This window comes from Cheilinus undulatus, linkage group 18 (genome assembly GCF_018320785.1).
Source record: "Cheilinus undulatus linkage group 18, ASM1832078v1, whole genome shotgun sequence".
NCBI lineage: Eukaryota > Metazoa > Chordata > Actinopteri > Labriformes > Labridae > Cheilinus > Cheilinus undulatus.
This window is the reverse complement of record NC_054882.1, coordinates 28,907,922-28,931,263: the sequence shown is the minus strand read 5'-3', so window position 1 is coordinate 28,931,263 and position 23,342 is coordinate 28,907,922. Positions and strand designations below refer to the sequence as shown.

Genomic DNA, 23,342 nt, shown 5'->3' with positions numbered 1-23,342 from the left:
GAAGGTGGAAAATGAAATGGGACTTTAATTTGTTTCAGTGTTGGTAGCTGAGGTGAAATGGATTAGCTTTGATTGAGGTGTGAGATGAAGAACGAAAGCGCTGACATGACACTTGTATTTGTCATCATGTCATTTCAAGGAGGATGCAGCAGCAATTATGAATATGGGTACACAGCAATTAAAAGCGGTAGTATTCATTAATAATTTTTATATTAATTTTTCAGTGCCTGCTTAAATGATTGCCACTGCACACAGGCTTTCCAATTATGCTGCTTAATTAGAAATGTCAATATTAAGAAATAATTAAACTTGGGAATACATTAAAGTTGTCAGAAATACTTAAAAAGTTGTGACCATCACTCAAATGATGTTTTCTCTAATATGTTTTGCAGTGATTTGTAAATAAAAGATGAGACTTTGATCAATGTGTATGACAAAATGAATCGAATAGTATGTGACTTGCATGATCACCTGTTTAGTTTTGTTAGAATTATGGCTCTCAGAAAATAACATCAGGTAGCAGAATGCACTTACCTTGGTTTCCTGGGCTTTAACATCTTTCCTTTTAGGTCTGTTCATGACCGGAAGACTGTTCCAGTGTCCCTGTTAGAGATCTCAGCAAAGAGATTGTGGAAGGATCCAAAGGTTTACTAAATCACAGGTACTCAAAACTGTTTTTTCTTTTAACAAACAAAACTGCCTGAGCTGCATATCTAAGTAAGATGAGGTTGATACACACTTCCTTAAATACAACATGCAGCTAGTAAGCCAAATGATACCGAAGCAATTATCTTCTTTTCTCTACATGAAATGGTTTCAGTTGTTAAAGTAAATCCAGATATGAAGTGCCTATAAAAAGTATTCACCCCCTTAGATGTTTAACCATTTTCTTGAGTTTATAAATCAATCTTGGTCAAAATAATTTGGCTTTTTTTTTTTCTTTTTTGACAAAAAAAACAACTTGTTGATGTGAAAGTGAAAACAGATCTCTATGAAATAATGCCAATTAAATTTTAAAAATGTCAGGTAAAATAAGCGATTGCATAAATAATCACCCCTTTAAAGTGACTGACCTAATTCAACAGGTATCAGGCCAATTATTGCTAGTAGTCTCACGTCATTGAAATGAGGATCACCTGAGTGCAGTGAATGTGTCTCAAGTGATTGTAGTATAAAGGCACTTGTGTCTGGAATGTCTAGGCACTGGTTAATAAGTATTCCTGGCTACCATTACACCATAAAGTCAAAAGAACACACCAAGCAACTCAGAAAAGGTTATTGAAAAGCATAAGTCAGGGGATGTATACAAAAAATGTCCAAGGTGCTGAACTTCCCCATGAGGCTAGTTAAATCCGTGATAAAGAAAGGGAAGATAAATAATACGTGTAAATCTGCCTAGATCAGGCCGTCCTCACAAACTGAGTGATCATGCAAGAAGGTGATTAGTGAGAGAGGCCACCGAAACACCTATGACTACTCTAAAGGAGTTTCAAGCTTCAGCAGCTGACATGGGAGACACTTTGCATACAACTGTTCCAGTGTCTCAACCAGTCAAAGCTTTACGGGAGAGCGGCAAAGAGAAAGACAATGTTGAGCAAAACTCAAATTAAATTTGGACAAGAGTTCGCCAGAAGGCATGTGTGGGACTCCATGGTCAAGTGGGAAACATCTTTGCTCTTATAAGTCCATGCTGGTGTTTTTTGGCCGTCAGACACCAAACACTGCACATCATCACAAACACACCAGCTCGTCTGTGAAGCATGGTGGTGGTAGCATCAGGCTGTGGGGATGCTTCTTGGCAGTCAGTCCTGGAAGGCTCGTAAAGGTGGAGGGTAAAATGAATGTGGCAAAATTTAGGAAAATCCTGGAGGACAATATTATTCAGTCTGCAAGAGAACTGCATCTTGGGAAAAAATGTATTTTTCCAACAAGACAGTGACTTGAAGCTCACAACAAAAGCTACACAGAAATGGGTTAAAGACAACAAGGTGATTGTAGTGGAGTGGCAGAGTCAAAGGCCAGACCTTTGTCAAAAAAAAAAAAAATCTGAAATCTTTATTTAAAAAATGGCTGAATTACCTACAAATGGTTAGCTCTTGGATAATCACTCCATTTGTAAACACCACACTTTTCATGCCAACATGCTCCCAAAGTGCCTCTCTTAGAAAAAAAACAAGATTGTTGTATGTTTTAAACATGTAGCCTATTTTAGTTTGTGAAACTGTTTCAGACAAATGAATTTGAATCACCATCAATGCATTTAAGCTATCCCTTTCTCTCTTTAAAGGATACGTATGATAGACACGATAAGTATTTACTTTATTGTTATACTAAATGTTCCAGTTAATAACTATGAACACAGGCATTATCCTTTTAAAAATGTTAATAACCTTGCTTTGGTCTCCAGTATTATCAGAATATACCAGTTGAACAGGCTCCAACAAATTTTAATTTCTGAAAGAGATATTAAAACAAATCTCAAGATCTCTAATAACTTGTTTTTGAAGCAATATTTCCACATTTTGTTTATATATCATGCTGACAAAGGATGTTCCCAGTGACTGATCTCTGTTTTGATTTAATGGAAATCTAAATTCAGACAGGTCAGCTAATCTAATGGTAATAAAATGCTGGAATATGTCATGATTGTTGTCCAAATTCGACAAATATGTACTTATTAGTTTAATGTTTCCTGTATTCTGTACAAGTAATTTTGTTCACTGTGCTGCTGCCTGTCTTGGCCAGGACACTCTGGTAAAAGAGATGTTTAATCTCAATGAGGTTTTTCTTTGTTCCATTATTTCATTTGCTGAATGTGTCTTTTGTTGCTTTCAATCCATTAACGGGAAGCTCCACCTGACTTTGCAATATATAGTCCCCTCCCAAAGTATTGGAACGGTTGGCCCAATTCCTTTATTTTCGCTGTAGACTAAAAACATTTGGGTTCGACATTAATAGCTGAATATGAGACAAGAGATCAACATTTCAGCTTTTATTTCCAGGTATTTACATCTGGATCTGATACACAACTTAGGAGATAGGAGTATTTGTAATGGAACACCAAATTTTTAGGTGAGCAAAAGTATTGGAACAGAGAGACTTATCTTGCTGTATGATGAAGGATCTCCTAATCAGTTTGGTTTTATCTTTCTTTAAATTGGCAGACAAAATATTTCTGTAGACTTCTGAGTTCATTTCTGCCACCATCATGTGTTACATCATCTATGAAGATTAATGAGCCTGCCCCAGAAGAAATCACGCAAGTCCAAGCCATGGCATTACCTTCACTGTGTTTCACAGATGAGCTTGTATGTTTGGGATCATGAGCAGATCCTTTCTTTCTACAAACTTTAGTCTTTCCATCACTTTAGTAAAGGTTCATCTTCATCTCATCAGTCCATAAAACTTTGTCCCAGAACGTTTGAGGGTGGTCTCTGTACTTTTTGGCAAATTCCTGTTCATCTTGTTAATGAGTGGTTTGCATCTTCTGATGTAGCCTCTGTACTTTTGTTCATGAAGTCTTCTGTGAACAGTAGATGGTGATAACTTCCCTCCTGCCCTCTAGAGGTTGTTGTTGATGTTATTAACAGTTGTTTTAGGGTCTTTCTTTACAGCTCTCACAATGTTTCTGTAGTCAACTGAGGCTGTTTTCCTTGGTCTTACCATTCACAACTGTTACTAAGTACACCAGTGGTTTCTTTCTTCTTCAGGACATTCCTAATGGTTTTACTGGCTATGGCCAATGTTTTTGCAGTGGCTCTGATTGATTTTCCATCTTCTCTCAGCTTCACAATCGCTTGTTTTTGATCCATAAACAGCTCTCTGTTTTTTATGTTGTTTATACCTCTAACTATAAATACAGTCTGCACAGACAAAACCCAAATCTAAAACTAAGTGTAGACATTAAGCAGTATGTATTTAGGGCCCTATGAAATCCGTTTTATTTTTTGCCAAATTCCATTTCATTTTTTTGCCAAATTCCATTTTTTCCATTTTAAATTTTTGGAATTCTGTTTTTTAACCTTTACACTAATTTTACCATAAGAAAGATTGTCTTGTTTATGTAAATAAATAAAATGTTCACTAATTACTTAGAAATAACCTTGAATTCATTGAAAAAGGGCCAGAGATGGCCCAGGAGCCATTGTTTGGATAACCCTGATATGAAATAATTATAACCAGTGCAACAGGTATTTTAAACATTTTAAGACACATCCATGTGTTTAATCACAGTGGGTCCTAGCTGATGTTTATAATGTAATTGAAGAAATCCTTCTGTTCTCTCAAACATAGAGTGATAGTAACTTAATAAGCCTAATTTATGCTTCTGCATCGCGTTGACGGCGTAGCTATGCGTAGCCCTCTGCGTCAATGCGGACCCCTACGCCGTAGCCTGACGCGCACCTCAAAAAAATTCTAACCACGCGTCGCGGCGACGCGGACCACAGGGGCTGTGATTGGTCTGCTCAAAACGTCATTTCCAGCAGTTGCTTTTTCTGGTCTTTCTTCTTGTCATTAGCGCACATATCGCAATGCTACATCATCAGTTACGCTTGCAGAGATTTTTTTGAAGGATGACGGAGAATTTTAAAGGCTGTCCGTCATTTTGACAAATGTTTTTTAGTCTACAGTGAAAATAAAGGAATTGGGCCAACTGCTTGGTTTCTGCCCCCTAACTTCTTTGTTTGTTTTTTTGTTTAAACTCATAGTTAAACCAACCACCTTGAAACATGAGCTGAGCTGTGCGTACATTTCTTGTATTTGTCAGCATATCAAGTGTGAATTACATCCAAACAGCTTAGCCTTTGTTGTTAGCTTCCTCCATACTATGCACAGGTCTACTAGAGATGTGAGGGCAGTGACAAAGCATACGCAAATGCTTGTGTTAAACACAGAATAGCATAGAAATCAGCTGTATGTTTTGGCCTCAAGGATGCATAGATCAACCTCTTGTCACCTGTACCCAATTAAGAGCCAGGTAGTTAGAGCTACAGACCTTGCTAGTTTTTATTTTTCTTCCTTGCTTTTTTTTGTCCGTCTAAGGTAGGCTACTGCATTTTGGTTTTATCCGATTCATAATGCTGATGTGTTTTTAGCGTATGAATTGATTAGCCTACGGCTAAAGAGCTCCTTGGGCCTACTTGTCTGTCTGTATCTCTGCACTCTTACAGACAGTCACAGTGAATGGTGCAGGCAAGGAAGAGAGACACAACAATGCCTCCTTCTCCCTGACGTGTTTCACAACTTTGGTCAACCTATGGAAGTTTTTTTTTCCCCTTTCACCTCAGTAAACTAGCCTAGATAGCATACTGTCTGGACATTATTTACCATCATCTTAAAGTGTGATTATCAAAAACAGTTTAATGATTATTAAAATATGAAATGCAGTGGGGGAAATTTATCACAGTTATCATCAGTGCTGGTAACTTTTTCATCTCGTATTTATAGTTAGCGTAACTAACGTGTGATTTTGGTGGATACCAGAGAGGGTGACTTTATTTGATTGTTTTGTCAGCTAATAGTGCACATCCCTGGAGTTGACTGTCCCATTTAGCTCCCGTGGATTTGTTCTGTTGCTGTGAATATAAAAACCTTTGAGAGAGCCTTCTTGGCTCGCTTGTTTTTATCTTGAGGGACAAACCAATTTCCAAATGCCTTTGATCATGGGAGTGCATTTTCATTCCAATGCAGATCCCACAGGTATCTGCATATTGATAGTAGATTTAAGATGGACTAATAATCAAGCAGAGCCATCACCTGTTGACTGCAGCAGAAAGAAAGACTTGAAAGCATTTGTACCTCAAAGCCATGGCAGCCTCTAATGATAGGATCGGCTTTGGCACAGCACGTTGGCCATATTTCCCTCAAAGCCTTGTGTGACAGCTCTTTAATTGGACTGCTCCGTTCCCTCAGTGCTATTAAATGTTACTAGCCACTATTGCTTGAGTCTTATGGTGTAATTATTCCACAATATTCTGTAATAAAATCAAGCAAGACAAAGTTGATCTCGAGGAATATTCTACATCTGTTTATGAATACAGGCAATTTCATGTTCATTTGGACCTTGATATCCCTCTCAGAGACCCACTGAATCATTTCTCCTCCTAATCAAGTGCTAACTGAGCGCTCATGCATGTAAGAGAATGAGCATCTCAGACTCCTTGGTGTTACAGTTAAAGCAATGTTTTGCGCCTGCCATCAGAGGATAATTACAGAGGCCGTGTCCAATTACCTTTGTATGTTGTTTGTAGTTCTTCAAGTCAATAGCAAAAAGGATTTGGCACTGGTTGTGAGAATATAATCTCATCATCATTCACCCTGTGTGTGAATAGTAAGAAGATATCTCAAATGAGAAAGTGCATCCTCGACCTTGATACTACTGACATCTCTCTCAGCCTGTCAAATACTTGTTGCTCTTGTTTTCTCCCCTCTGAATGGAAAGAGTAAAAAGACCCTTGTGAGCTAAGGCCTATATCAGTCAGATGAGAGAAAATAGTGTTTGTGTGTGTGAATGTGTGCGTCTCGTGTAGCCAGCGGCTGCAGATTAGCCGTTAGAGCCAGAGGATCGCCCCCGCTCTCTGACAAATGAGAAAAGCCACAGTGGCCCTGGCCAAAGTGACAGGCCAAATGGAAGCAATTCCTCCCGAGGCGGGGGAGAGCAGCTGTGACCAGGGCCTGCTATGCCACTCTAGACATTGTGTGTCTGTGTGTTTGATGGCTATGGGGACTTAACCCAACAGACAATTGGCATTTCTGTCCTGGCAGTTCACATGAAGCAGTGTGTTGTTGACCTATGGGAAACCCCATCAGTTGCAGATGACCATACACCTTTACCTGGGGGTAAGGGTCTGCCATGTGTGTTTGTTTTACCTTCCTCTGTCCTGCACTGCCTTCACAGGATGCATTCTTTGCTGCTTATCATTAGTTTATAGGATTTTTAAGTCTTTACATATTTATTTAAGCCAGAGTATGGGTTCCTAGACCAAGATTGTGCACGTGGTTGTTGGATCAGACCCTTGAAAAGGCAGTGTTAGGGTCCATCAACCTAGCCCCACATCAGAGCCCTGTGGATGTGAGTAATTAACACTGAGCCCTGATGGATTAAATATCACCCTGCTGAGATTGCCTCTGCCTGCTGCTGTTGGCATAGTGACCTGCTGGAAGCATGAAACATTCAGCGACAAAAGTAGCAAACAGAGACATATGATGGAAAGGAAAGGAGAGAATATTTTAGATGAACAAGACCAAAGAACATAAAGGCTTTAAAGCTTAAAATGAAGATAAGAAGATGGATAGCTCAGGGTTAGATGCTTATTTCCCCTAGTGTTGCATTCTGCCTCCAGGTCCATCAGGCTACCTGTCAAGACTCACCCAAACCTCTTTCTCCACAGTGTTTTTCCCTCACGTCTTGAAAATCTCTCTTTTCTCCCATCACTCTCTCTCTCCTTTCACCCAGGGCCCAGCAGATCAGGCTTCACTTTGACACAGCCATCATAATTACTCCACGCCGGAAGAATCAATTACAGCTAAGCACCATTATTTCCAGAACGGAGCTAAACATTAAAGTTTAAAAACTCCAAATTATTAAAAAGTCATGCTCTCAGGGACACATACAGAATATTTACTGTTAACAAATAACTTAATAACTTCACTCCAAATTATTAATTCATGGCCCCCATTGGCTCAGCAGGACTCGTCTCATGGTTAATTCTCTGCCTTTATACATTGTTAAATATGCATTACTTCTCGATTCTTCCATATGAGGGCTTGGCAAATCTATCAGAGCTTTGAGGCTGCAGTAGAAAAATCTGAACTGCAGATTTCTTTTCTGAGAAACTGAGTAGGCTTGTTTAAATGAAGGTTTTGTTTACAGTTAGAGACATAGATGTAGTAATTTCTGTGCCTTTGCTGATGAGGAAATAGCATAATTTGCTAATCAGGTGTTCTTACAATGGTTGCATCACAGTTTCGATGACTTGTTTGAAAGTAAATGGTCAACCTGCTAATAAGTTATGTTACTTGGATTTGAAGAAGAACATCTTATAACAAAGTGGGTAAACATTGCAAGGGTATGCCTTTTGACATATGCCTTACGGTGAACAACCTATTCTTTGAATTCTTATGTTGCTGAGTCTGTTATATACTGCTGAGAGCATCTTACATTCATTACTGAGGGTATGCACATAGTATATCACAGGAGGGATTTAGTCTCTTATTTGTGTTTTATTCTCAATTCATGCTGATGGGCATCTACAAGATTAATTTGATTGCTCATTTCTCTTCATAGCCATTGCAATAAGCAGCAAAATATTTTCCACTGCATGATACTCATACAGTGGTCTCTGAAATGCAAATACAATGCTATACCTTCTTTGTTACTGAAGGTATGAATGAAATTTAATGGGCCAAGGGAAGACTAGGAGAAAGCAAAGAGAAGCTGCTTGCTGTTTTAGCCCCTTCCAGCTGAGTGAATCAAAAACAATGTGGCAGAACCTGAAATAGTTCGCAGCTTTAGAAAAAAGTCCCCAGGGGCTGTAAATTGGCTCTCAGAAGAGGGAAAGAGAAACAATTGCCCTTTACCTACGAGGTTGCATGTCATCTCTCTGAAACTCACTGCTGGGCAGATTAAGGTCAAGTAGACCTAACCTCCTCTCCTCAGCCCCCTTTCCCCCCTCTCCTCTGGAGGGAGCAGAGAGAGGGTGAATAAAATGATGACAGGGAGGGATTGTGAGAGAGAGAGAGAGAGCAAGTGAGGGGAGAAACTGGGATTTTGAAGGTCTTTGAAAGAGGTTTTACACCCATCCCAGGTGGTTTCCCTCTTTCACTCCGAGAACTGTGTTGATAATGGCTGCTTGTCAAGGAGGATGAGCCCACCTGCACTTTGTGACTCAGTCCTGCTGGTTCAGCTTAAAGGCTCAATATGAATTTAAAAGGTGCATGTTGGTGGATGGCAAGGGTCCTACATTTTGCATATCATTGGCTCTTTAATGTAGCTTTAGGTACAATATTTTACAAAAGGATATTCAAAAAGAAAACAGCCTGATCAGCCGCTTACAGGCCATAATAACTAAAATACAGCAGGTCACCCTTTTTGACCTCACTGACCCCAAATTGTGGCGATAACATAGTATCCTATAATCCTAACACCACATTGTGTCATTAAGTACTCACTCGTCACAGATGATAAATCAATTAAACTGAAGTGGCAAGCCTGCCAATTGTAATTACAGAATCAATTGACACACAATTAAGTCTTTTGTTTCAGTGGATTGTCCTGTCACTCAGAAAAGAGTTCCTGCACGTCCCGTAATGTGCGAGTGAATGGCATAACATTTTGCCTTCCGCTGTCAAGGGCATAGTTACGAAGTCTGCCAGCAATTAAGAACCATAATGTGCTGAGTCGAGCACAGCAACAAAATAGGCGGCAATTTCTCCTGCTCCTGGTGAAATTATGCTTATCAGGTACCTCGCCTCTGCAAAGGTGAAGGGTCGGCCCGAGCAGGCAGGCAGCATTTCTCCACATAATTGAGAGAAGTTTGGATTTAATTGTATAATTAATCTTGTCGAATTAAGTTACACAGAAGTCCGACCCCTAAATTAGGCAGTCTGGAATATTTTAAATTGCCTTAATGTGAAATCTGGCTCCAGAATGCACTTTGTTCCCTCCTGATGGTATGAGGCAAGTTTTTAGCCATGATGAACACGGCTTGCTGTAATAACCTGTTAGCAGTTCTTATCACGCTGCTCCTTTATGTGATTAATTTCCTCAGAAAGTAATTGCAATTTCAAAGAGAGGCTCATTTTATTGTATAGCTTATTGTGGGCCTGTGAAGTGAAAATATAAGGAGCGAACTCAGTGTGATTCCCATCATACTGTATGAAAATGTGGGGAATGTACATTTTTCACCATTGTTATTTTTCTGATAGTATAACAGTTTTATAATTCTCAAACTCTGTATCCTTTTTTGATTGATCAATATGCAAGTTGGACTTTAAATATCTCCTCTGTGAGGTGAATGGATTGATTATCTTGAAGTTGTAGCTGCTATCTGGTCAGGACTGATTGGGTATTAGTTGTGATGAGTAGCTTGTAGTAGCACCATGGTCTAAGGTTTATATGTAATATTTTTGTGCGTCTGGGATCAGCTGAGAAGCTTTCCAAATCTTTTTTTCAGAAGTTATCAAAAACATGGTGTGAGCTGTACTGAGTTGTTACAGCTTACATTTGCATAACAAATAACACAATGGAAATATTTCTAAAGGATCAACTAAAACAGAGTCCACAGCAATTTTAAAGATTTTAAATTTGATGGAGTAACTGATGTGTTTTTAATTGGAATCTTAATTTTCTGGAAACAGAGCTCTGTTGTTGTTTTTTAAATGCTTGTGTGTAGCATGTATTGATACTGATTGGATTATGCCTCTGTAAGTAAATTAAATTAATCTAAAGCAGAGTAGTGTAATGTTCTCTGGTTAAACTACAAAATTGTTCAGAAAAAAATGTGGTTCTCTTTTTAGACTTTAGAAATGAATGCTTTGATTTCTTTTTTTATTTTTGCTAAGCTGTTAGAAAATTAAACAAGGCTCTTAGCTTTATTAAACTCTCACAAACCAGTTCCTTAGCTATACCTGTTCAAGTGCTCAATGGGTTATTTCTAATCATGTGATCCAGAACGTCCACTGGGGGTCAGGTCGTGGGGGCCATAAGGAACGAATAGGAACGGAAGATAGTTTGTACTTAACAGCTCTAAATGGACATGTATACAGCAAATACCATTAGAACATTTCTATATGGATTGAATACAATTCCTACACTTTGCAAAACACTTGATTTTTATCCCAGTTTAAATGATATACCTGAAGTAGTGGTGATCAATATCACAAATACTCAGCCCTACAGAGTGTGGACCTGCTCTCAATTAGCTTCCTTTAGCCGGCTCAAAGTAGACAAGAATCTTGAAGAGTCTTGGACTGAGCTAAGAGGTTAGCAGAGCCCCTTTAACATATAAAAATCCTAATTTTAACATAAACATGCTTTTAATTGAAACTGTGTACTATTAACTACATAAACTGTGTTTGGTGAGCGACCGAGTACTGGTGAGCGGTTAGAGCCTGTTCTATGAAAGCTCTTTCATGGCAGCACTAACACATTTAGACATGTAAACATGGTCAAGATTGTCTGCTGTAGTTCAAACTGAGCATCTGAATATAAGAAGGGGGAAGGGGGATTTAAGTGACTTTGAACTGCCATGGTTGTAGGTGGTCTAACTTTAACTCTGACTACTGTTTGAATGTGGCAGTAGAAATGGAGACTCATTAGACCAGGCAATGTTTTTCAATCTTCTTTAGTTCAGCTTTGGTGATCCTATGCAACTGTAGCCTCAGTTTACTGTTCTTAGCTGACAGGAGTGGCACCTCATGAGGTTTTCTGCTGCTGTACTCCATTTGTTTCAAGGTTTGATGTGTTGTCTGTTCAGAGATCTTCCTATGCATTAAGTTCTTATTGCTTTTCTATCTGCTGGAAACAATCTGGCCGTTTTCCTTTGACCTTTGTCATCAACAAGCCATTTTGGCCCCAAGAACTGCTGCTCACTGGATATTTTCTCATTTTTGGACCATTCTGTGTAAACCCTAGAGATGGTTGTGTGTGAAAAACCCAGAAGAACAGCTGTTTGTGAAATCCTCAGACCAGCCCGTCTAGCACCAACAACCATGGCTTGTTCAAAGTCTCTTACATCACCTTTCATCCACATTCTGATGCTCTATTTTAACTTCAGAAGATCATCTTGACTACATGCCCAAATGCATTGGCTGCTGCCATGTGATTAACTCATTAAACATAGGCAGTTGAACAGGTATACCCGATGAACTTGTTGGTGAGTATTTGAAAAGTAAAACTTTTTCTTCATAAGAATAATTATTTATTTCCTCCCTTTGCAACAGGTGTAGGTTCTCTTTCAGTACAGTGAATGAGCAGGATTTGTCTTTTTCTTCAAATGGACAAGATTAATTTGTAAGCAACAGTGAATAGAAATGTTTTCGAGAAAACAACCCTGTATGTTGGTTCTCCATAGCAGATGAATGACTGGAACCTTGGATATATGCATACTGATAATATTTTTTTCCCAGAATCATTAGGTGTCATATGCTCATGACTAATTTATTTAATAAACTTGAATGGTTTTGATAACATGAACAGAGTTTTACATTTTAGCATGAATAACATTCTTTAATTGGAGGTCAGTGACAGAAGTCCTGTAGTCCTGTGACCTCTAGAAGGTTTGTAATTTAAATTTAATTGAAGCCATGTAGTTATATTTTAGCATCACCTTGTTACAAATCCAAAAACTCAAATTCCATCTCAAAACAAATGAATGCACCTCACAGTATATCAGTCAGATAATCTTGTTTCATGTCACAGTTAAGAGTGCATCTCACGGCAGTGTCTCTCAACAGACTTTGCAGAGATTAGAAACACTTGAATGGAGATTGGTTTGGGAGAGAAAAGCCAGTTGAGGGTGTCACACTGGAAGGAATAAAAAAATCAGGAGTGCCAATGGCCTAACAATATTTTGAGGCGTTTTAGAATATGAACAGACACTCCTATACTACTCCTATGTTATATACTGTATAGTTGTTATAGTTGTATTTATAGTTGAGCACTTATATTACCTCAAATATTTCAAATGGTTTTCAAAGCTAGGGATATTCTTAATTTTTGTAGTTGTTACAGTCCATGTCTTGTCATGGCAGCCATAATGACAGGACCACTGTGACAGTCTAAACATGTTTATTGTTGTCTTGGAAAAGCCAGATGTTATGGCAAAGACTGCAACGTAAAGAAATGTGAGCTGCTGCAGAAAGCTGCTGTTTTGTTGCTATATCTCATATGATGGTGATGTCCACAAGGTCTGGACAAAGATTGTTATAAAAAATGCTTTAAACAGTTGAATCATTGATTTAAATGCATTTATTTAGCCTAAATGCATGCTGCTGCATGACTTCAGGCTGCATCTCCCTAATCTCTCCTTCATTGTGAGCAGCAGCAGGTACAAGCATGACTGTAACATCACAGCTCCATGAATAAACGTTTTTCCCAACCCCTTTCTGAATAAAAATCAAGATTACGTTAAAATCAAATACCGTCACTGCTTAATTGCATGATTATTTGTCTCAGAAATAAATTACATTCTGGATTATGTTTATATTTACTTATTTCAGCAGTCTAAAAGCAAGGCTTCAAACCCTGTCATATAAAATCATATATGAACAGGCTACTTGTTCAAAGCTACAGCTGTAAGAATTCTGTTAATAATTATCCATACATTTAAAATGAAAATCACTGCTTAAATGTGCCTGATGAACACTAAAGTAGATAAAACCATGAAAGAGGACACATAAATGATCATTTTAAACAGATGCAGAACATGCAGAAATATGGTTCCATAGAACTGATCAGAATGCAGGGAAATAAAATGTTTGGTGCTTAATGATTCTGGAAGAAGACCTCCAGACCCCTTACCTGTTGGTGCCAACTATGAAAAGGTACATTTTGAAATATTTAATGAATTGACCATCAGGTTGTTGCAGAAGAAAAAGAAAAAATTTGAGAGACTGACTTGTAAACAGTCTTTTATGCATAAAATTGTATAGGGAATAATTTTTTTTCTTGTCATTAACTTACAGATTTGTCTTAAAAATGGACTGAAAAATGTGACAAAATTGAGATTCTGATCTGATGATTTTGTATATGCATTTTCTTCACATTTTTGCAGCTGTGTTGACTCATTGCCACTGACAGCATTTCTATTCACCACAGCTTTGAGATGTGAATGTACATCCGATCATCTACTGCCTAGAAAGCAAAAGGCCTGTGGGGTATTTGCCAGTATAACTCTTCTTAACACAGCGACCTTACTCTGCTGTTGTTGTCAGATGTAGTAACAGCCGATGCATGAGAGGAGCTGGTTGGAAAAAGTCTCCTTTGGCTTGTTTGAATGCCAACAGTGTGTTTGAGCTTTCAAAGGGCCCACTTTTATGCTTGTGACGTATGACTGTGTCTGTGTAGATGGCATCTCAGGGAGAGAGGCGCAATCCCAGCACACATTGCTGTCACCCAGAATACCAATGGAGGATCTGCCCTTGTGCACTTTCCCTGAAGTACGTACTTACATAGATGGCTCTATTCTGCACTGGGGTGTGTATTCTGAGTAGTGTTCTTTCTGAAAGTGGGGAGATGTAGGGCTGCTACAGTGGAGGATTCTGGAGTGTGATTATTTTTAGTGTATGAGTTTCTGTCTGTCTATGTCCCTTTCTGTTACCAAACTGAGGTAGGTACTTCTGCAGTAAACCCATTTCTGGTTTGGTGCAGAAAATAAGACTCTCAAGGGGTCTGAGATGTGGTTTTTAGCTGTTTTGAATTTCTGTGGTTGTATTTTCTCCAGAAGCATAACTTCATGTCCCTACAGAAAACATCAGGATAGTATTAATAATGTATGGGAAAATGGTCTTCGACTACAATCCTGCCCACTGAGGCTCAACGTGTTTAACCCCTACCCCTGATACTTCTTTGATATTTTGCAGAAAGGCGTTCTCTTTCACAAAAATCCATTGCAACACGCTTTTATATGGCATGGAGCTGCCTTTTAGGACTTTCTTGCTTTATTTGGCGTCTTTCTCTTTCCCCAATCCGACTTTGATTGTTCAGGGAAATCTTGTGAAATGCAAATGGGACCAAACAGAATGTAATTGCTGCTGTGTGATGATTACAAGGGAGAACTAATGATGTCCCAACACTGGGGTCAGGTAGGGTTTAATTAGAGGAGGCACAATCAGTGTCACTCCACTCTCATGCTCTCCTGTTCCCAGTTTCTGCCTGGTTCTCTGCCAGCTAAAGAAAACAGGCTGCTGATGTGAAAAGAGGGTTGAAGTGGGGGTGGGCAGAAATTAATGTGGCTAAGTTCTTTTGTTCAGAACTGGTCTGTTTTGGAAATGGAACCTCTGTAAGAAGCATTGGCCTGTCTGCAGATAAAGGTGGAGGTTAATGAATGGGGCAGGATGGAAAAGGTTCTCATTTGTGCTTCTGAAAACATTGTAAGAAAAGCCTTATGATGTGTTTAACTAAACCCAGCAGTAAATATTCTAGAAGCAATATTAAATATCTCCCCTGCCTTTCACAATGAGCATGAATTATTGTTCAGCAGGACCGTGTTGTGCAACTGAGCAGATTACTCAAACAAGGAGACCAGATTGGACAGATGAGTGAGACCAGCCAAGGAGAATAACTGTGGCCAACATTCCTGATTATCCAATCAGCGCTCCAAAAACATCAATTCCACCTCGTCAATAGATAATTAAGAGGGATAATTGGCCGACTGCGCTGTGGGCAGACAAGCACTGCTGGTGAAGTTCCATCCCTTACCTCAGCATCCAACACACACAGACAGCAGAGACATCTGCCCACTGAAGGTCAACATTGTGTCTCGTTTTCTGTTACAGGGTTCAAGATTGAAAGCAAGTTGTGCCTTACTTTTAGTGATCAGAAGTCTAAAACTGGAAAATGTTCAATAAAATGACAAGTATACGCTGATGAATGCAGAAAGATTTTTTTAAGGAAAGCTGGGATTTGATCTTTTATGGTTCAAGTAAAAACTTCCATGTGGACCACTTACAAGATTATCTTACTTAGCCCCCATTTAGCAGGGCACCAGCTAACACTTTAGAAAACCAGAGGGTCCTAATTGTCAACCATCTCGCTCAAAGCTATTCTTCCCTTTTAGATCCTCGTGTGTCTGTGAAGTACAGGCCAGCAGATTTAAGCGGACAGGGCCAGAGATTTAAAACATTGACCTGCCTGGTCTCAACAGCTGTGTGCTAATCCATTCCATTGCTCTGACTGTCCTCCTGCCTTTTTCCTGCTCTGGTGAATAGCAAGGTCCTTAATGTGTGAGATCAAGAGGAAAATAAGGCTCTCCAAATGGAATCAAATCACATGGAGGGGCTGCCGGCTCACAGCAAAGGGCCTCAGCAGCATTAGGGCCAGAATAAGACAGAGCAATTGGACTGTAATTCCTTTTGCAGCTATTAGCCCGTCACAGCTTGCCGTTCTCTCGTTTGCTCGGTTCGCTTCTCGTCCCCCCCTCCCCAACCAGCCAGTCTTTGATTAATTCATTAATTCACAAACAGAAGCTGAATCACATCTCAGCACTTGGCTGACTCAAATTGGATGCAGGCTAACAATCAGTCCCTCCCACCCCAGACTGATCTGACAAATAAAAAAATACAACATTACTCAGTAAATAGATCTTTGTCCATTCGGCCTGATAATTTGTTGCATTTTCATGTTTTATTTATGCTCAGAGGAGCCGCCTGCTCTCGTATATCACAAACCCAACGAGGCAAGCCGGGTAGGGATGTATTGATTTGGGTTGACTGTGCACCCCTCTGCACAGCTCTACCCTCACAGCCCCTGCTACGCCCTTCGCAGTTTGTATTCGTCTCAAGCTTTTAGCCCTCTAGCCCTTGTGCATTGGCTCTCATTCAATGGTCCCCCTTCTTGGCTCACACAAGGCTCAATCCCATTCCCATGCATTCAATATTCCCATTATAAGCTCATTAGTCTAGTCATTGTTTTGGGCTCATTAATAGGATATCCATCGCCTTAGACACCTCTGAATTACCATGTCACAGTGTGGCCCCTTTCAGAGACCGTCAGTGGGTGGATTTGCAGAGTTGTGCAAGCGTGTATGTCTGTGTGCTTCTTTTACTTGTGTGTGCCAGTGTCGACCTTGAGTTTGCTGACATGCCAGCCCCTCTAGAAACCTGCTGACACACTTCATGTAGATACACATGCACCCACACAGACACACACCGAAGTCCCCCCCCTCCTCAGCTTCAGTACCCCGCCCACTCGCTCCCAGAGGCTTGTCCGTCAGTAATGCAGGAGACAGCAGAGCAGGCGAGTAGGGGGGCTGGGGCTGGATCAGGGGTTTTTAACATGCGAAGCAGGTCCTCCTGTGCGTACGTATTGATCCTCCAAGGGCTCCCAGGCCCCCTTTTCCTTTCTTTCCCCGGCAGTGGAGGCCATTCATCACCAAGGCCATGACTGGAGAGCTCAAACAGCCGTCTCTGTCAGAAAATGGGCTGCGGCGGGCTGTGCCGTGCCACGTCGAACTGGCCTCCCTCATCAGGAGGGATGAAGTCTTGACACAGTGGCTCGTGGCGTGATCTGTTCCTCTCAGTCACAGGAGTCATCCATAGCGTGCTGGTCAATGCACAAACATGCCTCTATAAAGCCAAGGTACCCTTAACTTGTCTATTGGATTGCAGTGTTCCACTCTCACCTAACATGTTTTATCGATTTGCAAGGAATAAAAAAAAAAAAATCATAGGATACATAGAAAGCTGTTTTTTGTTTTTGGAGCAGTAACTTGTCTTAGCAAAATAAAATCAACTTTTAAATTGCTTTTCCTCTAGAGGGTAATTTTTAATCTGTGTCAAAGAGGAAATATGAATCCAAATATCCAGGTCATGTTTATCTATGACATCTCTCCCCCAGGCTGGTGATTTATGCAAGTCTCCTGCAGTCCCCCTTCCTTCCTGCCTCCTGCCACACCTAGGTCCTCCCCTGCACCCTCATGTTTGATTGATAGTGACTTTCTACGCCACGGGGAGATGAGCATCCCAGCTGAGCTGCCAAGGCTGAAGCTCCAGCCTTAGCTTAAGTTAGGGCCACGACAAGGACGTTACAGGGAGAAAGACAGATGGTGGGAGGGAGCAGAGCAGAGCGTGGCCTCAGCATCAGATGTGTTTTAAATAACTTTGACAGAGGAGTTTGAGCCGTCTCTCTGGGCTGGAGCTAATCTGATGTGAGAGGATGCCACACTGAGGCTGATAGGACACAGAGATAGAGGAGGGGAGGGGACGGCCGAGGGAGACATGGAGGGGGAGAGAGAAAGGGTAATAGAGGTGCTCACTCAGCTGGTGGGAAATCTGCCCTCTTCATCTTTTCATCTCTCCGGCCTCTCTCTTTCTCACTCTGCCCCTGCCTCCCTCACCCAGTTATATCCATTTACCACCAAGCCCCAACTCTCCTCTCCTCTCTCTTCTGTCTCTTTCACACTTTGCGTCACGCTCCCTCTGGCCTCCCTCCATCTTTTTCCCTGTCGTCCCCTTCGCCCACTACCCCCCCACCACCACCATCACCGCTGCCTCCCTCTGTCTTTCACAGACGATTTAGGAAGTCACAGCCTCTCCCTTCCATTTATGAAATTGCTCATGTTATTTCCTGCCCCCTCTCATCCCCCCATGCCCAGTTCTCCCTCATAAGTCTTAGTGGATTCATCCTTTCTCTGCAGATACTCCCTGAACAGCCCAATCCTCCAGAAAACACACAGCTCAGTGGACAATGCTCTAAAAAAAATCCTCCTGAGGGTAATATTCTCAGACAGCAAGACTAGCCCCTGACACCACGACCTGGCCAAAACACTGAGCATCCATTCTTAATCCCCAACCAGTGGCCTCTTGTTTACTTCATGGCCCTCTGGCCACTGTGAAAAGGCACATGCTGCCCCATTTTTCCTGTAGCTGTGTCTTTTTTATGGCTTATTGCTCAGAGGCCATCGCTGTTATGAGTGTTGTCCGAGTGCTGGGGTAGACAGAGGGATTTACACAGCCTCAGAACATTGTATTTTCACAAAATGGTGAACTACTGCACCTCTTTCAGGGTTTTGGAGAGTAGTAGCAGCAGTGTGGAATTACTTGCTTATGAGGAGTTCAGAAGTGTTTTAAAAACACTCAACATTTCTGGCTTTACAAATGAAATGATTTCACAAAGAACACATTAGGATCAGGATTTGAGTTTAAATAAAGCTTAAACTTAACCCTGCCTATGAATTGCAGCAGAACAAGCTGTAAAAAGAAAATTACATCTTCTTTTAATGTTAGACCTAACCTTGCAAAGCAGATGGATTCGCCCGTTTCCATGTTTCTCACGGGCGAATCCATCATGCAAAGCTCTCATCTGAACAGTTTGGGCCCAGTTAAAAAGTGACAGCACCAATAAGCGACGCAGGGCAGTACTTTGCTGTGCCCGAAAGTACAGAGCAAGCAGCAACAAGAGGCAGGTGCAGATATGGTGGAAGACATTAGCGCGGATGCTGCTACAATATCAGTTTTACAGGACTTGATGACATTTCTTCGTGAAAATAAGAACAAAAAACAGCATTGAGTTGTTTTCTTTTTAAAAATGACATGTCTACAGTTGCCAAGGTTCACGTTATGCAGTTCTCTATGGAGTTTACTCCTCGGTAGCGGCTACGTCACGTGTTTTGTTGCTCTGATTGGCCCGTAAAGATGTGACAAACAGAACGTTCATCCAATTCCCCTCTGAGTTTTTTTCAAAGCCTCTGCCCTTTACCAAAGAGTGAAACACATCAATCTAGCATGCCAGGTTAAGACAGACCATGATGGCTGCAGCATACATTTGTCTGTTTATAAGAGGTGGCATAGAACATTAACCCCTTTAGCCCCCTTTTGGGGGGGGGGGGGCTTGCTTACTGATATTGACCAGTACAATAGGTTATCATTTTTTTTTGGTTTTCTCTATGAACAAGCACTGCTGCAGGGAATGAAGTTAATGAGAAGCAAGAATGTACCACAACAATAACCGGCCCCCCCCCCCCCCATTTTTTCTCTCAAGTATTGCCTGTCAAGTGCAAAAAAATGCAGTATGGGGTAGAAAAAAACTTCATAGAGGTGTATCACTGCGTTGGGTCTCCAGTTTAATTTACCAAACAATTACCTTACTACTGATACACTCCATGTGGTGAGCTGGCATCACACAACTGTTGGCTAATGTCTCAGTTTTTTCTACAAGAAAGGAGCCAAACCTGAGACGTGTTAAAAGGGAGAATCAAATCAATTTTTTTATTCACCAACAATGATTTGTAGCCTCTGTAATCCCTCTGTTTCTCACTTGTTTCTCTGAGTTGCAGCTACATTTCTACCAGGAACACATTTTTGTTTTCAAAACAAAACTAGAACTAATACCCCCATTTGGAACTGATTAGTTGGACTAAAGGGATCTGTAGGTTGCAGCGGTTCAATGTGGGTTGGTCACTAAAAGCGTCTACTTTCGTCTGAGCACTGAGATTAAATATCTGAACGAAAAGTTTGCTTGCTTGAATTTCTCTGTTATTTTTATATACCTTATGTTCAGGAAGGGTAAACATATCTTAAATTCAGTATTTTGAATACACTGAGGATTATTTTTTAAAATATTTTATTTCATGAAACCTTCCTTTAGAGCTACCTTATTCAAAGCCTATAGAAGTAGTGCTGTTCACATTCTGTGCATTTAACCTTACTTTATTTTAAGGATGCATGTGCACTAAACCCATGAGTACATGCAGACAGGACACACACAAATGTGTTTTTCAAGTTAGAGTGATGAAGAGCAGAAGAGACAGAGAGCCAGACAGAAGGAAGTGGGAATGAGTGTCAAGTGGTGAAGAAAAAAATCCAGGGGAGCCTTGATGGTGCTTGGCTTGCTGTCGGGGAGTGAGAGATGGCAGCGTAAGGGAAGGAGAGAGATTGAGTGAAGGGTGAGTGTGAGGCGGGGGGGTAGAATGTGGCGGCCTGTCCTTGTGCCTCCTCCACTTCTCTCCTCTCAGCCTTCTCCTCTCTCCTCTCAGCCTGTTTCTGGCTCATTACCCCCTCCGCCAGCAGACTTCTCCCTGGGCGGCAGTGAAAAGAACTGTCCTCTCTCGCTCTCACCGACAGCCGCAGCCTGAGCACTGCCCTGCCCTCCTGATATTAATCAACACACACACACTCTCCTTCAGGCTCGCACTTACGCTCTCCCCAGCGAGCTCCTCTGATGGACAGGCTGGTGGGCAGGCTTCTCTTCTCCTGGCCCTCACTTGCAAATGAGACATCCAGCCCCTCAGAGAAGCAGGCGAGGGACGGGATATTAGAAAAGTTTTATTGGGAGGAAACTTTGTTTTCATTATATGGGCTTGGTGAGTGACTGTAGGAGGGGCTGCCAAATGTGATTGGTACTGTTAGGTGAATTTGTCTCACCTGTTTTTAAATGACTGTTAATGATTAAAGCAATATCTGATAGATATTTACATGAAAGAGGGTTCTACTGTTCATTCTATAGAATAACAGAATAAGAATAAGCCTAACTGCTTTTTTTTAAGGCAGAAGCTATAATCATTGTCAAAGCAATTGCATTTCATTAATGTATGATTACATATTTCACATCAGGGCACAAAACATGAGAAAAATCACCCCCACAGCATGATGCTGCCACCACCATGCCTCACTGTTGGGATGGCATTGGCCAAGTGATGAGCTGTGCCTGGTTTCCTCCAGATATAATGTTCAGGATCAGACCAATTCAGTCTTGTTTCTCACAGTCTGAGAGTCCTTCCAGTGCTTTTTTTCCCCAACCTCCAATGGGCTTTCATGTGTTTTGCACTGAGGAGAGGCTTCTGTCTAGCCACTCTGCCATAAAGCCCAGATCGGTGGAGGGCTGCAGTGATGGTTGTCCTTCTGGAACTTTGTCCAGTCTCTACACGGGATCTCTGGAGCTCAGTCAAAGTGAAAATTGGGTTCTTGGTCGCCTCTCTTATTAAGGCTCTTCTTCCCTGATTGCTCAGTTTGGCCAGGTGACCAGCTCTTCGAAGAGTCATGGTTGTGCCAGACTTCTTCCATTGGAGAATTATGGAGGCCACTGTGCTCTTGGGACTCTTCAGTGCAGCAGAATTTTTTAGTAGCCTTCCCCAGATCTGTGCCTTGCAGCAATCCTGTCTCTGAGCTCTGCAGACAGTTCCTTTGACCTCATGGCTTGGTTTTTGCTCTGATATGCATTGTCATCTGTGAGGTCTTCTATAGAGAGGTGTGTTCCTTTACAAATCAAACCCAGTCAATTTAATTTACCACAGGTGGACTCCAGTCAAGTTGTAAAAACATCTCAGCAACGATCTAGAGGAAAGAGAGGAACATGAGCTAAATTGCAAGTGTAAACTTGCAAACTTTTTTCCATCCATCCATCCATTTTCTGTACCGTTTATCCCGTTGGGGGTAGCGGTGGGGCTGGAGCTTATCCTAGCTGTCATTGGGTGAGAGGATCAGGTACACCCTGGACTGGTCAATCGCAGAGCTGGCATATAGAAACAGACAACCAGGCACACCTCATGTTCACACCTATGGCCAATTTTAGAGTTACCAATTAACCTAACGAGCTTGTTTTTGGTGTTGGGAGGAAGCCGGAGTACCCAGAGAGAACCAGCGCGTGCACAGAGAGAACATGCAAACTCCACACAGAAAGGCCCGGACCGGGAAGCGAACCAGGAACCTTCTTGCTGTGAGGCAACAGCGCTGATCCCTGCACTGCCGTGCAGCCCCCGCTTTTTTCTTTTTAATAAATTTGAAAAAAATTCAAAATTCTGTTTTCACTTTCTTATTATGGGGTACTAAGTGTACGTTACTATAGAAAAGTGATTCTAGCATCAGGCTTCAATATAGGAAAATGTAACCACTGTTTGCTTATTATTGTGTAATAATAATGTAACAGATGTAATAAGTAGTAAATAGAGTAGGCTAGAAACAGAAGACTAAGAACGTCTGCTGGAGGGCAGGGACCAGTAAATAAAGACCAAAAAAAAAAAGGGTATTTGAGTTATATGATGTGTATTATACAAATTAAAGGTGCAAAATGGGATCCCAATATTTACAACACTGCAGATTTACAATACAGGTCAAGAGTGTGGAAACTCAATAGTCTCTGACGAATAGTTCAATCAACACACGAAAATCCAAAAGTCCTTTCTTCCACAAATGTGAAGCAACGTATCATAACCGAGTCCGTTCTGTTTATTGTTTAGGGTGGATTGTCCGAAAGCGCATAAATGTCCGAGGAGTTGTAGGTGGATTAGATGCGTAGCTTCGAATTGGAGGGAGAACAGAAAGACAGGCAGCACAGCCTCCTACCAGACCATGGATAGTTGCACACAGAACAGGGAACGGGGTCAGCTCCAGGCCGATTTCACTAGCTCGCCATCACTTTAACCCTTTCATAGGGCACCTGGCCAGTTCAGTAAGCACAATGCACACGACAAGACAAGTTCCCCAGTCACAAGATTATCTATTTTGGTTCCTGTAAGCTGCTGTCCCTTGACTTCTCTCCCACACAACTAAAGGAAAAGGAAGTCAGGGCAGCTTAAACATTACCTCCAAGGGATGTGATTGGATGTCTAAGACCATGTGAACCTGTCATGTGGTGTGTATATGGGAGGTGTAGAAAACCAGTACTGGATCAGAATGAAATGGATTGG

The 23,342-nt window shown here is 41.2% G+C and overlaps 1 long non-coding RNA gene across 1 annotated transcript in view; it reads left to right on the top strand.

The window, feature by feature from the left end:
- The window catches only part of LOC121526777, a 28,609-nt gene extending 6,201 nt beyond the window's left edge, over positions 1-22,408 (top strand). The window contains exons 3-4 of the long non-coding RNA XR_005993341.1: positions 570-661; positions 22,275-22,408. This is a non-coding gene — a long non-coding RNA (uncharacterized LOC121526777). The remainder of the gene's footprint in view (positions 1-569; positions 662-22,274) is intronic.
- Positions 22,409-23,342: the final 934 nt, after the last annotated feature.